Raw genomic sequence first — 19,209 nt, 5'->3', positions numbered from 1 at the left:
AAACTATAAGTGTGAAACTATGAAATTATAATCATAGCATGCTTCGAATCTAGTCATTCTTTAACAATAAATCCTTCTGCATTTAGCACCCCTAATATCACCCAATGTACGAGTTACTTTGTTTCTCTCTTCAACAAAATAAACAATTGAACCAGTTATTCTCAGATTACGCATTATAAGCTTTGGCATTTTCTCCCCACAGTACCCTTATTTCATCATCATTTCGATTGTACAAACTAGGGTCTTTTGATGAGAGGAATGTATAGAACTGACCGAAAGGAACGATGTGAAATTGTGCGGAGAGTGAAGAGCTGGCGAAATGTTTTCCTTTCACTCGTCTGAACAGGAAAAAAATAATCCATCATCATAATCGCAGACGAGTTACTCCGACACTTACAATTTTTCCCCTTCGAAACGGGGAAAGATAAAAGCGAACCGGGTCATTTTTGTTCGATCACAAATTGTCGTCATAAAACGTTAAACGATGAAGAGATAATACACGACATGTAGTTCGAGACGTATCTTATCCGTAAAACCCTTGCAGATCTATTTATACATCGAATTAAACTAGAGTAGATGACGCTCCTCCAGCTGATCATCGTCAAGAAGTCTGATGGAGTAATTAACGAGATAAGAAGAGCTTTGATAAGCGTCGAATAGGCTTTTTGCGTTCGCTTCAATTCCGAAGAGCTCCTTCGTCAGGTAACTGGTGCTTTGTGCAAGCTGCAATAAAAACTTCGACGAGATTATGAGCTAGATATCGATGAAAATGATGACTCGAAACTCCGCGTAGATTTCACATTGTGTCATTTCTCTTCTTGGAGTCGATGCATTGTTCTCACTCAGACTGTACTTCTATGGATATGGAGGGGTTGCCGCGGGATAATCGGATAAACGTGTATCTTGATGGAACGAATGCTTTGAAGCGAATTGAGGGGAATAATTGAATGAGCAGGCTAATGAATGATTCAAAATGGTTGTGAGGATTGAAACTTATTGATAAACAGGGTTTCTACTTCTTCCAGATGTCCTTTATGCGGCTTCCCGATTCGAGATGACAGGGTTTGTTCCGTCCTTTGGGTTTTTTTCATCGGGAAATAGTATAATGATGAGAATTGACTTCTTTAAGCCATTTAGCAACAAACGCGTACTAACGATATCAGGCTATCGATTGAAAAAGAACTGATTCGAATAGATTACACGATTTTCACATAATGAGTTTTTATACCACGACACGTGTTTCGCTATCAAAATAGCATCTTCAGGTGGGTGAAGGTAAACTGATTCGAATAACTTTCCATGAATCCCGTTATCGGTGTCAGATGAATTTGAAGTAGCCCCTGTCCAAATGATGGTGGTTCAGGTATTTTTGATAAGAATTGGCGAAAATGGACTCGTTTAAATCGAGTTCCGATTTCATATTTTCACCTTTATGGTTTTATTAGATGTACTTCGGACGAATTTTTTCAAATATTTTTATCTCTCTTCCATAAGGAGAAACTTAAACTTCGCCTTCCGTAGATCTATGATACATATCTAACATCTAACGACGACCACTTGTCTTTGCGTGACTTTGCAATAATTCAATTCCCAGTAGGTATATTGAACAGCAGAAGATAGTCTATATTGAGTGCCGAATCCATTTCCCTAATTACCGATTGACGATTTCCAGTCAACAAGCAGTCAAAGCTGAGATAACAAATCATATAAAATGAAATCGAAATTAAAAAGGAATACAAATAATTATAATGGGCTATACTTAACTTTGATATAAGACATCCCGAACAATTTTGTAGATATTTTCGAGTTCTGAAAGTTGTTTTCAAACATTTTTTATGTATGTCGCATAATTCTGTCACATTCTGGCTCGAAATTCACAGAATTTTTTTGACTTGCTAATTGGTTGTCATTATTTCATCTTGGATCATATCTTTACTGATATAAAGTGTGGCCTATCTCAATCCTGATAAGTAATGATGGTACTCGTAAATGAATTATTAGAATCCGTAAAGTAGTTCTAAAGTTCATTCATTACACACAGTCGAAGAATTCACTCATCTTCAGAACAGGAGTAACGATAATTATCCAAGAAAAATCTGAAAAAAAAAGAAAATATGTTAGTTCCTTACTAGTCATCACTAGTAAACCAAGGCAAATTATTTAAAACTATGCATTGTGATTATGTTCAATGAATGGACTATATAAGCGGTGACTGTGTATTGATATGAAATGAACTGCTCCACATGAGTTAGGGATATTGACTTAAATTGCAAAAAAGTATAGTTGAAATAAGATTTTTGTGATGAAAATTCATATTGATATGATTTCAAGTTGCAAATTGATTTTAGCCTGTAGGTCTGCAGCGTAAACAGGGTGCTTAAGAAAAACCGAGTAAAATAATGAAATTTTATTTCCAGAGAATTCAAGCTTTTTAAGACTATCAAAACAATGTATGGCCTCCACGGGCATCAATAACAGCTTGACATCTTCTTTGCATACTACACACGAGGTTGTTGAACATTTCTTGAAGAATTTGGTTCCATAAACGGGGCAGAAGCTTTCTCAGATCATTTAAGTATTCTGTGGTAGGTTGATGATTATCTAATCTTCTTAGGAGCATATCCCATGCATGTTCTAAGCAATTCAAATCTGGTGAGTGCGGAGGTATTGGTAAACGTGGAATACCAAGTTCCTCGCGCGCATTCTCAAATATGGCTTCACGGTGCGGTCTAGCGTTATCGTCTAGAAATTCAAAAGTTTCACCAATAGCAGCATGAAAATTTGGCACAACATTGTCAATGAAATGCTCTCTATAGTTTAGGGCGGTCATATTCCCAGGACAAATGTTTAGATCTGTGCGCCCGTTGAAACATATCCCGGCCCATACCATAACACTAACCCCTCGGAATGGATGGAATTCTTGGACATAGCGACGATTACGGGGTATGCATGGGATTGTCCATACCCTTATTCTTCGAGAATCTGAAAATCGTCCATATCTGGATTCATCAGTGAAAAGGACACTGCACCATTGATCGTTCCAATTGATATGTTGCCTTGCCCATTCCAGTCTTTGACGCTTATGGTCACGTGTTAATGGAACTCCTCTTAATGGACTTCTAGAACCTAGATTCACCTCTCTTAACCGTCGTCTGATGGTTTCGATGGAAACTTGGACCCCATCTGCCTATTGAAGAGCATTTTGCACGTAGGTGTAGAGTTTCTTCTCGCCGAAACGGTGATGAAACGATCCTGAGCAAGGGTTGTATTTCGTCGCCCACCAAGCCTTGGACTTTCCAACACGGAACCTGTCTCCCTGAACCTATTCCAAAGTCGAGATATCACACTTTGGCTGACCTGGAGCCTTTCCGCTACAAAAACCTGAGTTAAGCCCCCTGTAGCATTCCGATAGCCCTATTAGCCTCAGCGTTTGTTGCCGTTGATAAACTGACCTCATTTCAAAATAAGAACATTCATGAAGCATATGCAAATAACCAAACTTCAGAAAAAAGGCGACCAGATTAACGAAATAACTCATACTGATTTTTATTGGATCGATTCAATTTGTTATTGAGTTTTAAATTATTTTACAGCGATTTTCTCGAAGATTACATACTTTTAAAAACGAAATTGAATTTTTTCATTCTGAATGGATGTGCCAGTTGAGTTTTTGACTTGTATATATATATATTTCAACAGTCGAATGAAACATTTTCGGTTACCATTTTTTTCCGATTCGGCCTAGATAAAAAGATGCAGCAATTTTAAGTTAACATAATCAGCTACGCAACCTCTGGAAACCTGACACAAGCATTAAATAAATCATTTTCAGCTTGGAAATGAGCTACTTTAATAAAAAAATAAGCATAAACGCACATTTTCCATTCCATTTGGTGAACCAAATTACAATGAATGAACCGCAATTTTTTTGGCGAAAAATATGGAATATTCTTCTCTTGATTTCCATTTCATTTTCGATGCAGCTTGCAACCATTTCGTTTCGTACAAGAGTTACCAGATTCAAACATAACCCATTCAACCTTTTATATTATTTCATACCATAATTGATATTTTCTCTGAACGTGCAAAGGTTTTCCTTCCTCGCCAAGTCAACAAACATAGAACACTTCAATGACAACAAAATTACCTTCAGAATAAAAAGCTCAATCTATACATCACTACACAGTGATATACGCAATTTTCCTAATTTCAGAGATATATTTTGTTAAGTCAAATTACTCGAGAACCGCGCATTTTACGGGAAAATAAGATCTTTTTTCCAAAATAACATCATAATAAATAGTTATTTTGCTGTTCGTGGTTTTGAAATATCCAAGATAAAAAAGCTCATAGATATCGATCGAGTGGTTCCCGAGTTAAACATGGTGTAACTAACCCTACCTAGTGACAGGTTTATACAGGCTGAGTAAAATGTTATGCAAGGAATTCATACAATCGGTGTTTACTATTTTGTAGAATAATGCTGGATCAGGTCAATTTTATTTCGAATTCTGCAACTTTTCGTGCATATTTGAGATGTTATTCATGCACCCTGTACCGAGCCCTGTACTAAGGATGAAGGGTATTTTTTATATAAGTAGTTTTTTGGTGAAATGACTCATTTTCATGGCTTCTACCATCTATAAAAAAGCCCCAACTTTGGAAATACTCTGTTTAAACTTGATTTTTATAAAGATGAAATTTGATTCAATTGCTACCAACTTTCTTGTCCACTAAGTCGAGAAATTTCTGTCTCGTCTCAATGTTCTTATTTCAGAAGCACTCAATTCACTCACATCTATTGGATATTTCATTAATTTTCAAACCAAAGGTTAATGGAGAGCCAATAAAAATATGTACCGAACTTTATCAGGACCCACTCCATAGTCCCTTCGATTGTAAAGGAAAAAAATACCAAAACCAATCGAAATACCTTCGATCACGATAACTCGACATTAAACTCCGTCGTAAGTGAAACAGAAATGAACCGAGCAAAACACATTTCTATTACTGCGATAATTGAACTTCTTGCTACTAGTTGAATATTAATGCCTTGTTTGTTTCTTGTGGGCATTCCACGCAGCAATTCCTACGGGACGAGAAAGAAAATCTTGAATCAACTTTTAGCGAGGCTGTGTTGCAAAAACTTGGGAAATGGACTAAAAGAAGGCTGAAACAACCTTCAGAGGAATCTTGTCGACTGCCCTGCTCGACATGAACTTTTTGCAGGATGTGTAGGTGAAAGATCCATCAGCTTCTTAGACTGGCGGAGTTCATACGTTATATGGCCAGTTCCTCTACACCGATACATTTGGAAGACTTTTTCTCTGAATTGTCTCATTGATCACTTCACAACAACTATTCAGGAAATTTGATTTTCAAAGCATCCCTCAATTAAAGCCGGCACTTTTCATTACCTTGGAATTTTCATGGAAAAACATTCCATGAAGATTGTAATGATAGTTTTAGTGTCTGAAAATATAATGTAAGGAAGGTTTTAGCGGCATGCAGACAGGAATTGAATTCTGAAAAAAGTACCACCCACAGCAGGATTCGAACCAACGACCCCCCACCTATAACATTTCCAATCGCTTTCGAACGCCACAGTTCGAAAGTGATAATACTAACACGTGAATTCTGAGGATAGTTGTTTCCAGACAATGCAGATGGATCCTCACGTCAGCCCGGGTTAGCTCGGTTGGTAGAGTACCTGACCGTTAATCGGGGGGTCGTAGGTTCGAATCCTGCTCTGGGTGGTACTTTTTTCAGAATTCAATTCCTGTTTGCATGCCGCTAAAACCTTCCTTACATTCCATGAAGAGTTCCATTTCTTTCCAGACATGAATTCATATGGAATTTGAGAGTCGTGAGCCATTTTCTGGCATGCACACTCCTTCGATTTGAATCCTTCATCTGGGTGAATTCAAATCCGTAATCCTAGGTGTATCATGAAAGGGAGATGGAAAGTGCAGAAGAATCGAGATGCTGTATCGATAGGTCCTGCGAAATGATTCGAGGTCAGAGTGATCCAATTTTCGTTTTTTTTAAACGTAACAGCTAATAGTGAATCGGTTCTAAATCAGTGGGAATTATCACCAATCCAGACAATCATTTGCCCTTTATGCATTACGACGAAGAGGTATATTCCCAAGTTAGATTAGTGAACGATTCGCCAGATTTTTGTTTTTTTTTGTATTGTTTGAAAATCCAGATTCCAACTCAGTCAATCTTTATATTTACTATCAAAAAGTCTCGTGTTTTTGGGTCTGATTAAGAATATGGAAACCACTTTCTGGAAGCCCTTTGAACATTCAATAGGTAATTCTAAAATACTAGGTAAAATTTGTATATTTTTTACGCTGGTGTACAGGGTGGGCAAAATTGGTGATACCTGAACTAAAACTTTTTAACCCAACGAGATAGAGGAAAATGAATGTACCATTCATGTCGTCTTTTTTCGAGAAACTAATAATGCCATCAACTGCATTCCTCTATCTTCTTTTGTTTTTGAGTTATAGGCCAAAATTGAAATTTGGGCGATTTCAACTTTGATCATTATGTCCGTTCCTGTTTGTGCTAGGATGTTGAAATAAAAAACATTATACAGACACTTTTTGGATAGCAATCCAGTGGCGTACTATGATTTTTTCTAACAGGTATATTTGCTGAGCTACAACATAAAGTTGTGTTTTTTCTTATGGAAACAGTCCTTTAAAATGATCTCCATTTTTTTCCTGTTCCAGAAATATATAATACATCATACACCGCCCTCAGATTCGTTCAGATATTATGAAAATATAGTTTATATGTGAATTTCAACTGATTGAGTAAAGTAGGCTGAATAACACAATAATATTTCTCTACGCATGGTTTAATTATTATTTAGCTTTTGAATACTTGACACAATCCTCCATGGTTCGATCTCGGTTTAGAACAACTGTCAGTTATTAGAATTCGAAGTCATTATTGGCGGAATTGTGGAAATATTCGAAAATTACGAGATTTGTGATTTCTTGAAAAATAAATCTCTAATTCAGCTCACCTCATTTTAAATTGAACATAAATACAAACTGTATTTTTCATAATATCTGAACGAATCTGAGGGCGATGTAGATGTATGATATATTTCTGAAACGGAAAAAAAATGGCGATTCTTTCGCGGTCATTTTAAGTGACTGTTTCCATACTGTTAATACTCAATCATATAAAATTCATATACAAACTATATTTTTCATAATATCTGAATGAATCTGAGGGCGATGTATGATGTATGATATATTTCTGAAACTGAAAAAGAAAGGGAGTCATTCTAGGTCATTCTAAACGACTGTTTCCATAAGAAAAAACACAACTTCATTTTATAGCTCAGCAAATATACCTGTTGGAAAAAATCATAGTACGCCACTGGATTGCTATCAAAAAAGTGTCTGTATAATGTTTTTATTTCAACATCCTAGCACAAACAGGAACGGAGATAATGATCAAAGTTGAAATCGCCCAAATTTCAATTTTGGCCTTTAACTCGAAAACAAAAGTAGATAGAGGAATGCAGTTGATGGCATTATTAGTTTCTCGAAAAAAGACGACATGAATGGTACATTCATTTTCCTCTATCTCGTTGAATTAAAAAGTTGTAGTTCAGGTATCACCAATTTTGCCCACCCTGTACAGGGTATCCTAAATTGCTTGATTTTGGCTGTTTCTGAAAAGTCCATCAGTGGAAACCGTTTCACGATATCTTCATTTGTATTGAAGTTACAACCAAATTTTGATATTTTGTCGATTTCGAAAATGTGCCATACCTTCTTTATTTTCGAATATTCCAAAACGATACAAACTTTCTACAGGCACTTTAGAAAGAAAATTTCCACACGAGATCATTCTCGATACTCAAGTGAAATCCTCATCAAAATCGAACATCTTCTTCGAGAGTTATATAAGAATTGAAAACTTTCACATTTAAGGGTATGTGGAAGCAAAAAGCTCTTCAACATCTGGAGAAAACCCACTTGATCATTTCTTGTGAGATCCTTATAAACAACTCCGAAATTCTACAGTTTCTACGTTCAATCAAATGACATGCAAGAAATACTCTAGAACTATCATCAACTTTTATAGAATTCTAAATACTAATTGACTTCGAATTTTTTGAAGGCTCGTCATAAATACAAAGTTGCTGAAGAAATGCTATATCTCATTCCTTTTTCTTCTGTTTGCTGTACACAGCTCAACTCTTGGATTGTATGATAATCACGTTTCTCATCTCGGAGAGAGGGGAAACTTAACGAATTGAGTAGAGTGAAGACCAAACTGCAGAAGCTCATAAAATGAAATAGGTTCAAATTAAAAAGTGGCTGATAACTTCTAATTTCGAAGGCACTAAATTAGCTGTTGTCGGCCAGACCCTCACAATAAATCGAGTCTCTATCATTTAAAGTTTAAACAGAACAGGGTTCACAGGGAACAGATATAGCCGATTTGCATAAAGAGTGTTAATACGACATAATTGTAGAAAAAGCTTACATATTCTGGTAAATGCTCGGAAATTGTGATCAATTTAATTCCTCACTATACTTATCATGTTCATTCATGCAATTAGGGGTTTACTGATATTGTTTACCTTATGAACTGTACAAGGTGTATGGATTTGACTTCGACATATTTCTACAAAGGTCCTAAAATGCACCCCACAAGCTCTAGAGCCTCTTTGACAAGAACTCCAAAATCCAGTAAATATGCGATAGTTTTGTCAAAATTTTACGGATATTTTTAGATGAACCGAATCGTCCAGTGATGAAAAAGTTTATTGATTCAATCGGTAGCGGATATAATATGGATAGAAGCTTTCGTGACATTACTCCTAATCTTCGAGTGAGTGATCTAATGAAATTTCGATAAAAGAAACATTATCTGAAAGCGTTCAGATCCGTAATGCTTTCAACGAAGTGTCCTTTTTTTTCTTCAATGATGTTGGAGGAGTCAATTTCTTCACGTGCTTCAGCGCCCGTGGGATGCTTTTTTAGAACCTAAGTTGTATTTTGACCTCTAGTTAAGTTTATAGTTTGGTAAGGAGGTTACATTTCACTGCAACCTTCAGGTCTTTTGTGAGAGCTGTTCTCACAACTGCGCATTCTACAGCTCGTTCTCAAGCTCCAGACTTCCAATGAACTCTAGTATCTAGGAGAGGGCTTCAAGGAAGTTTAGCCAGCACTCCTTCAATTTGCTAACATAATTTTATCGTCCAAGACATTCCTTGGGCAGGCCTGCAATGGCAAGGCATTCTGTAAACCGAATGTCTCCAGAATCACCCCCTGAAATATATGGACGTTAAATCCAGATACCCTGTTCAAGGTAACATTGAATAAAAAATCACTAGTAAAAGCCATCTGACAACAGAGTAGAATTTGGACAGTAAAGTCTAACGCACTTGAGAATTAAGAAACAATGTCCCATTTGTTCCTATTCATACTTATTATCTTCGAGTTCTATCCTACCTTCAAAATTGGAACCTCCACAACCTCTCCCCAACAAAATAAGAACGAAGCGAGACTCATTGAATTACTTTATTGATGTAGCCTAACAAATATCCAAATATTTCAGTTCTTATTTTAATATCTTTTCAATTGATCTCTTGGTCTCCTTCGGTAATTCGCATTCTCCTTTTGTCTTCCTCTGGGTCGTAGTCCACTAGTCTCCTGAGTTCTTGATTCGGATGGTTTTTCGCTGTTTCGAATAATTTCTCTGCTTTTCTGTTCATGAATTCCGTTATGGTGTCCCATTTAAGGTCCCTATCAATCTGTCTATTCCTGACAAACCAAGGTGCATCTATTGCACATCGTAGCAGCTTGTTTTCAGTGGCCTGAATTCTTTTGATGTGTCTCTTTGCCGCGAAACCCCAGGCAACTGATCCATAAGTCAGTTGAGGCCTAGCAACGGCTTTGATTATCTTCACTTTTGTCTCTTTCGACATGTGGCTTCTTCTTCCTATCAGAGGGTAGAGTCTATTCATAGCTGCTTTCGTTTTGTCGATTGCTTGTTTGATATGACTTTTCCAAGTAAGTGCTTTGTCAAGCGTTATTCCTCCGTCAGCTTCTAGATTCGTCGTGGGTCGCAGTCTTCTCTTCTACAGTAATATTGCTTGGCTCTTTTGTCCATGGAGCTTGATTTTCCACATTACACACCAGTCATTTGTTTCGTCAATCGTTTCTTGTAGAACTCGTTCTATTACTTATGGGTTGCGGTGTCGAGTTGCTATGCCTGTGTCGTCAGCATATAACGTTAACATGGTTCTTGGATTCTTCGGGATATCGTGAATGTATAGGTTGTACAGAAGTGGCCCAAGTACTGATCCTTGGGGTACTCCAGCCTCTATATCTCTTCCACTTTCACGTAAAATCTTCTATCTTTGAGATAATTCCTGATCAACTCGCATAGTTTGATCGAATATCCAGCACATCTCATCTTCTATATTAGTCCTTCATGCCATACTATGTCGAATGCTCTGGCGACGTCTAGTAAAACAAGACCTGTAGCTTGTTTATTTTGGAATCCCTTTGTAATGTATTCTGTGAGCCTTTATAATTTTTGCTCTGTTGAAGGCTTCTTTCTGAATCCGAACTGTTCTGGTGGTATTAGTTTCAGATTTTCGATTTCCTCATGCCTATAATTCTTTCTACTACTTTTCCTAACGCCGACGGTAGACTTATCGGTCTGTAGTTTTGTGGAAACTACTTCTCTTTGAATGCTTTATTGAGCACTATGTCTTTCGCTGTTTTCCACTTTTCTGGGCAGTGTTCTGTCCTCATAAATCCATTCGCGATATTTGTTAGAGCAGCTATACCTTTTTCAGGTAATTTCTTTAACATAACATTCGTTATTTTATCGGTTCCGGGAGCTTTCCTCTTCTTCAAACTTCTAATTATTTCCCTGATTTCATTTGGCGATGTTGGTTTGTCATTTTCAGCAGCCGCTGGTAACTCATCCATTTCTTCTTCATTTTCTTCAACCAGTTCTTCCAAATCTTCATTATTGTCGTCTATCCTGTAATTTATTCTCGATTCTCGTTCGATCGAGTCCGCCAATGAATCTGCCTTATCAGTATTGGTATACGCCATTCCCCTTTCTCCGTGTAGGGGTGGAATTTTAGTCTTTTGCCCTCGTAGGCTCCGAATATTTCTTGAACACTTCTGGGATGTAATGAAAGAGAATATCTTAATTTATGTCCCTCCCAGATAATTTGCAAGCCATTCGTCCCGCGAAACAGCTGGTATGGATATTCCATTCAAGTAGGAAGTAAGCCTAGACAAAATTTTCATGCGCACATTATTCATTGTGAAGGTCATTCACATTATCAATCTTACAATAGAAGAAAAACGGAAAATTGGAAGAACCAAGAAGAAAATTTCTTTGAAATATGGATATCAATAATTGTTGAACATTGTAGCCACACCATTCAAAAACCAAAACTCTACACCTATTCAGAATACAAAATGAGCTCATTTTAGGGTGAAATGGTGTATTCCGGAAATACACAACCGTATCAATTCGGCATCACGGGCATTCTGGAAGCTAAAGATTAGAGTATTTCAAAATCACGACCTCCATCCGAAGACCAAGACAGCTGTTTACAAAGCAGTCCTCCTCCCAACGCTTCTTCACGGAAGCGAGAGCTGGATGCCCTACAGGCGACATATTAAATGCTCGAACAAACGCAAAAACGTCATCTAAGACAGATAATGCACATCAGGTGGTTCCACAAAGTTTCGAATGCAGAAAGAAGTCTTGCAACGCGCGAGTTGTACAACAATTGAGACTCAAGTGACGAGGGCCCGACTCAGATGGAGCGGCCACATTCTGAGGATGCGAGACACAAGACTCGCCAAAATAGCTCTGTATGGCGAATTGACATAGTGAGCCCGGAAACCAGGATGCCACTATGAGCGGGTTAAGGATACACTACATCAATCCCTGAAATCAGTTAATGCCAATCATAACTGGGAACAACTCGCGTTAGAAAAGTCACAGTGGAGGTCTATGGTGCACAGTTATAATGGAGACACGAGAAGAATACAGCGGCGGCCAGATCTGGTTGGTCACTATCCATGCCCGGAGTGTGGAAGGATCTGTAGGTCACGGTTGGGTCTCTTCAGTCACAGGAGAGCACACAGTCGCAATTAGCCCTGAGAATTTATAAGTCTGTTCTTTTTTATGTTTTTTTGTAGATTTATTCCCGGTAACGGGATACAGCAATGAATGAATGAGTATTCCGTTGTCAGAAGCTCCCTGAAGGCAGTATAGTAGCATGAATGTTGTCAATTTGTTGAGTACCTCTACTTTGAAGCATATCCCAAATATGATCTTATTTTGAGGATGAATATTTGCGAGACTGCTGAATAACTTTTTTAAGTTATGAATTGCTGTGGCCGATTCCTGATGAAGATCTTTAATTAAACTAAAGAATACCGATCTACACAATTTGCATCAGAATGAGGTTTTCACCACAATACATGTTTCACTATGACAATTTGAATTATCTTCTCCCACCTGTAGATGCTATTTTGATATACATTTTTAGTGGTATGAGTCTCATACTATAGTTAAATTCATGTAATTCAGTTACCCTTCTTGTAACCTGAGAACCGATGATTTAGGATGTAGTTCATTGAATGATTTCTCTTGGTAGTACCAACAATTTGTCGCTAATATTTGGCAACTTCACCAACGATTTCGAGAAGACTGCTGATAATTGTTCAGAATTTAGTCCATCAGACTGGCGTTTTGCAAGGTTAGTTTTTTCTGACAGGGGTAGAACTATTCAAAATGTAACATTCTAAAAGGAATCTCCGGATTTGAAAAGCGATGAGAAAATACGGACTCCCTCATATCCCATCAATTTTTTTTCCAGTCCAAAAATCATACTGGTGACAAAACAGTTATGGTTTATTCAGTCACTAGGAATTTACGTGTTTTTCTCGATTTCACAATTGTTTTTGTCTTGGCTTGGTTCTATTCAATCGATGATTTTTGAACTATCTCATCTTGAAATTTTTATGGAAGGGCTTTATGCTGAAATAGCTGAAACATGGACCAGTTATTGCGTGAAAGAAAGAATGACGTTTCAAAATACTGTGTATAATATGAGGAATAACTATTAACATTGCAATAATGGGGCAGGTTCTGAAAGGGTTGGCCATTTAGAATTCGAATAGGGAGATTCACCAGGTAAAGTGGTCGAGTGTGTCAAGGTTCACTCATCTGCAATTTTCTTTTTTCCTCAGTCCACAGTTGTTTGGCTCTTTACATTTTTAATATATTCGGATTGCAAGTTTGATTAAAATATATTAAACTTCTACAATCACACTGTATTTAATACTTTTCGTTGTATGAAAAACTCCCTTCCTATCTAAAATAGGAAGTTTCTCACTATATCTGCCCCCTCTTCGTCGAAGTACTTTACCATATCGATTACATATTTATGGGCAATAGGGCAATACTTTCTAAAGGGTATTAGTTCAGCGAGGAAATATAAATTCACCGAAATGAGTCCATATTCGGTAAGCAGAATTTATTATTGATGAAATTTATTTTATGTTATGGGATAAGGATGAGTTATGGTGATAAAAACTGGGAACTGTTGAATGAAGTAAAATATGCTGCTTGCTTCTGCTGTTGGTTCGTCTTATGTCGTTTTCGTTTGCAGAGATATAAATATCACACTTGCGGCGTCGTGTTTACACGGGTTTTATGGGTATTCTTGTATGTACCTACGGAAGAGGAATTGTCATTGATTTTTCGTGTAAGCGAAGGCAGGTGTACGCCGGTACGCATTTCGAAGAAACACAGTTTCAGCGATGTTTTAATTCTACTTAAGAAACTCATATTGTTTTCGATATACAAATAATTATATGAATTGCTCAGGGAAATAACACAATATGTTGAGTAATCTCTTTTTTGAAACAAAGAAGGTTGCTTTTGAAATGAAATGGTTCGAGTTTCATATATGTAGGTACACTAGATATTGATATTTACATTGATTGATCGATGAAATCTACGAGAATATATTGAAAAATTTTATTAGCCTACAATGGAACCAAACAAAATATTTTAATACTCAACATATTCTCCTCATAATTGGATGCATTTATTACAGCGAACCTGCAACGTCTCTAGACGTTCTCTAGAAATGTTTCTTTTTGCTCCGCAAACCAGACCTCCACAGCTTTTATAACCTCCTCGTTGGAAGAAAATTTACGAGCTTTTAAACTTTTTTCTATTCGAGCAAAGAGATTATAGTCGGATGGAGCCAAATCTGGTGAATAAGGGTGTTCTAGTAATTCAAACCCTAAAACACAAATTTTTTGCATGGCAACATGAGATTTGTATGCAGGGGCGTTGTCCTGCAAAAACAAAACACCTTTGGATAGCTTCCGCGTCTTTTCTCTTTAATTTATTCCTGTAGAGTGGTCAGTAATGTCGAAAACTAATCTCCGGTTATTGTTCTACCGTTATCCAAAAAAATCATCATGATTACTCCATGTCAATCCCAATGAATGAACTACATATGATGAACGCGTTCGTATGAAATACTCAGTGCTTCAGATATTCGTTTTAGCCCAATTCGACGGTCTGATAAAATCATGTCATGGACTGCATCGATATTTTCGGGGACTGACACAGAAACTGGTGGCCTTCCCTATCGGTCATCATCTTAAATAGAAAATTTACCTCTTCTGAAGCTTGCAGTTCATTTTTTCACGGTCGCTTACGAAGGGCATTGATCACCAAGGGTATTAAGCATATCTTAGTAAATCTACTTACCTCTTAACCCTTTTAAATACAGAGGAACTCGATGATGGCTCGATACTCCACATATTCTTTCTTTTGAGTTATTGCTGGTTTACTTTTTTGACCTCAAACTTCACACTGACACTTCTAATGAGTTATTGTTAGTTGCTATGGTAACGCAATATTTTATTTATGCATGGAACTGGTCTAGGCTAACTAGATATCAATATATCCTCGTACATTCAAATATTGAAGATGAAAGTATAAGGTGAGTTTCAGAAAACGTAACAGACAAAGAAAAACACTCGATTTTCAATTCGAGAGAGACATCTCTTGAGATGAAACTCACAACCGTTTCACTTTAACCCTTAGTGTTACAGCGCAACCCCTAAATTTTGAATATAGATAGAGGTAGGTGATATCACATTTAATGGGCTTCTTTATCCTGAGCATATTTAATTCTTTGTCATTCAATTCATTCGTATTCGAGATATTGACGTTAAAATGTTCAACAAAACCGATTATTCCATGGAGCATGCATCTATTTGAGTTTTTCCTCATTCATTCTGTTTTGACGTCTGGTGTATGAGTGTATGAGAGTTAACAACTATAATGGAAACCTCAGAATAAATCATTGAAAATTTGATAGATCCACATAGCATTCTGAATAGAAGGACCATTAGTGTACGAAATTTCAATGTGAATATTTCAAAAACGAATAAATTAAATGAAAAGGAATTACGTAAACTGGAGTTAGAAAGGCCTTTCTAAAGAGGTATCACTCACCCCACCTTCACAAATCAAAATTTTGGGCTTAGTGACCTAATATGGCTGTGGAATCGACCTTAAAAGTTCTCCCCCTCGGATTAAAAATCGACGTGTCTGAGCTTTTTTTCGGGTTAAATTCATTCCGTCTATTCTCTCTCCAGTGTCATTGTAAAAAGCTCGCCCTGTATAAGAAAATGAAGGTGCAATTATAGTTATGTTGCCAATACCAAAAATTTTGTTGAAAACATTGTCTGGATTGTAGATCTGTAGTTGTTCGCATAATTTGACTGGTAGGAATGTTCAAAAGTATTTACATTCAAATTCATCAGATGAAGTTTTTCAGAATACAGCAGACAATGAATGGGTGACCAATGGAGCTTCTTTGAGGGTAGAATATTGTTCTCAGATAAACACTTAGGCTTATATAGGATGCTCCACCACGATAGTTCACAACTGCACTGCATTTGTGAAGAAATCGCGAGTTGAAACTAGCAATACAAACAAAGCGTTTTTCAACGTTTTTACACTTCTTGTAGAGCGGTTGGAAATAGATAAGCCGTGCTTGTGTTTATTTATTGAAAGAAATGGGATACAAACAGGCTACACTTAAAAAGCATTAACCAAAAAAATCATTCGAAATAATATAAGATGTCTACAAAAATGAACAGCTATTCAAGAGAATTTTCCTGAAGAACAAAACAAAAATATCCATGTTCTTCTACGTGCGGTGCCCCACCGGGCTGAACTGAGGCCTAGTGACCCATTGTTCAACCGCTTGTAGTTTTGTAGTTGGAGAGACTCAAACCCTGAGAAACGCTTACAAAAACCCTATAAGTTGACAGAGAGGAGTCTCTCTCACCATAAGAATCGTGGATGTTATGTTTCCTAGGTGTGTCATCCATAACTCTTCAAGGTGTTCAACCGTTTCATCAGTGCTCTTACACCAGCGGTACAGGGAACACCCAGTCAATCCCATTCTATGAAATATCCATGTTAATGACGTATTTATTGAAGTATTCACACATTCTGGCCACATATGTTTGTCCTGTAACCTATCTTATGCAAAAGCTGATTGTTTCTTATATGTCTTTGTGATGCATGATAATGCACAAATAATATTATCTCCGGCGAGTCATAGTACATAGTTCATAACGACCTTGAAAAAAAAATCATGTCGGAAATTATCCTCCGTTGTTCCAAAAACTGTATTTCGAATTACCCTGATGGAGGAATCTAACAAATTTATTTTGTTGTCTCTCAAGAAGCAGCTTCTGAGCTCTGTAGTATGGAGACCACACAATACTTCCACAATTAAGTTTACTGGGAACGAAGGAATAATATAAATACTTCATTATTGCCTCAACCTTGCATAATCTACATAGGAAACCTAAAGTCTTGATGAAAGATGACATGACAAAATTAAAATGAGCATTAAAAGTCAATTTTGAGTCTAAGAGTATACCAAGGAGTTTAATATGTTCTACCTTGACAACAATATTTCACCCAGGTTGTATTGAAAATTGACTACATTATTTTTCCTAGTGAAAGAAATGTAATTTTCATAGTTGAGCTTGAGTATTATACGAAAAATCTGTGGAGGGCATCCTGTATCTTGTAGCAATCCTCAACTGACTCCTAAAAATCTTAAGATCATCGGCGTGTGAGAGTTTACACGGTGCTTGGAGCATTCTTTAATGTCATTAATGGACATTAAAAACAATAGTGGTCCAAGATGTGGACAGCTGTCTTCTGTCCCTGTAACTCGACTAACTTGTGAAAGTATCTTTCAATGAAGTAGTCATTAAGGTAAACAACGTTCGTTTTCGCACAAGAGTTGAAGTTATTTTGAATTATCTATCCTCTTTATAACTTTACCCATTGTCATGCTGCACCACTGCTAACTAAACGAGTTCTGACACTGAGCTTGAAATTGCCACCTTCTACCTCATCACCCGTTCTGAACTGAATTGCACCTCCTTTGCTATCCTGGTCCACGGAGACCAGTAAGAGCCGAACATTCAGTGTTTTATTCTCAAGAATTATTAGAAGCCGAGACACAAGTATCTGTGATACCCATCCTGCTAACTTATGGAAGGATTCCGTTGGAATTTATACGGTACACGTAGTTTTGAATTTTTTTCATTACTTCATCAACATTGTTCGATGATCCGGCAACGAATATTCATCGAAAGCTCATTCGATATCTTCAATTGCATCCTTTGTAAGTTCAACAGTTGAAGAACCAAACTTGAATCTGGGTTTCGATTTTGCTCGTTTCCGTTATCTGCCATTGAGCATACGTTGAAAAGAATTGGCGGACCTCTTCCACTTCCGTGTCCATCGTTTAATTCCTCTATATTCGATTTGAAATGGAGCTCACCACTCTTCATTAGGGATTTTCAAATTGACAAGTGATCGCTGTTCGCTGTTCTGGTACGTTGGAGAAATTGTGTGTTTTTTTCAATCGCTTATCTTTTTCGAATATCATCCGTCATGTAGAATGTTTTGAAGTGGAATTAAGCTTTCGTCAATGCGGCGAAGGTATTCCAGACATATCGAATACGATTCATCATGGATTAAATCTTCCATAAAGGCTCTGCCACATAGGACGCTTTACTACATCAGGACGGTCTACGTTCTCTGACCGCCGCGCTCCGGCTTTATGCTTGTATTACGCGAAATTGCATTGTCCCTGTCAGACGCACAGCGCTCTATCTCAGCGGTACAAATTATATAAAAATGTGGCGAAAGGGACGGAAGCATGAAAAGTGATAGTATGAGAACTTTGCTCTTTGCTAGTGAATGTCTCTATAATGTTTACGATTTGAGGTTTCTCAAAACTCTAAACAATATTTAAGAAATCATAATGAAAAACATATTTAAACAATGGAATTAGAGCAGGATAATAAAATTTCATTCTTCTGATGTTTCAATAAAAAAGTTTTCGAATTATTTTGAAACGAGCGTATACCGGAAAAAGACACATAATAATAGATATTTGAATTTTTATTCCAATCACAAAGTTTTTTTTATTTATTTACAAGCTTTAGGTATAATCAACCTCTCGGGTTATTTGAAACCACATTACTTCTGATTCTGATTAATATTGATTAATTTCAAAAAATTTATACAGATGCAACAAGAAGAGCAATTGGAGTTGCCAAATCTACTATAACGATATTTCCATCTGCAGAAAACTGAACACTAACAACTAACGACAGTTAGACAGCAGAACTAGTTGCCATTCGAAAAGCTATAGACCACATCAGCGACCTCTCCCATCAAAAGTTCCTTATTATATCAGCCTCCCTGAACAGTTTAAACGGACTTCAGCAAATATACCCAAAATCCATACATTTCAAGACCATAAGAAGCATATTAGGTAATTCACAAAGGAAAGACAAACACGTTCATTTCGTATGGGTCCCTTCACATATTGGCATATATGGAAATGAAAAAGCTGACCAAGAAGCCAACAACTATAACTCCTCTGTTGATGTCATCGACGATGATTCAATTTCTAAAGGTGATTTCAAAACATATCTACTACATCAAATTAAATCGATCTGGGAATGTAAATGAAAACAGGGCCACAGGCAGTTAGTCAAAATTAAACCTGACTTGAGAAGATGGAAGAAAACCAATAGCCGAAGTGAC

The 19,209-nt window shown here is 37.0% G+C and overlaps 1 protein-coding gene and 1 non-coding gene across 4 annotated transcripts in view; both read left to right on the top strand.

Annotated features, from left to right (window-relative positions):
• LOC123321652 (lachesin) overlaps positions 1 to 19,209 on the top strand; it is a 437,549-nt gene that overhangs the window by 173,136 nt on the left and 245,204 nt on the right. The gene's annotated exons all lie outside the window — the stretch shown is intronic.
• On the top strand, positions 5,683 to 5,756 carry Trnan-guu. The gene has a single exon. It is a non-coding gene; the product is annotated as a tRNA-Asn (tRNA).

The sequence above is a fragment of the Coccinella septempunctata genome, chromosome X, assembly GCF_907165205.1.
Source record: "Coccinella septempunctata chromosome X, icCocSept1.1, whole genome shotgun sequence".
NCBI lineage: Eukaryota > Metazoa > Arthropoda > Insecta > Coleoptera > Coccinellidae > Coccinella > Coccinella septempunctata.
Note: the sequence above shows the minus strand (reverse complement) of the source record. Positions and strands in the feature narration are given on the sequence as shown.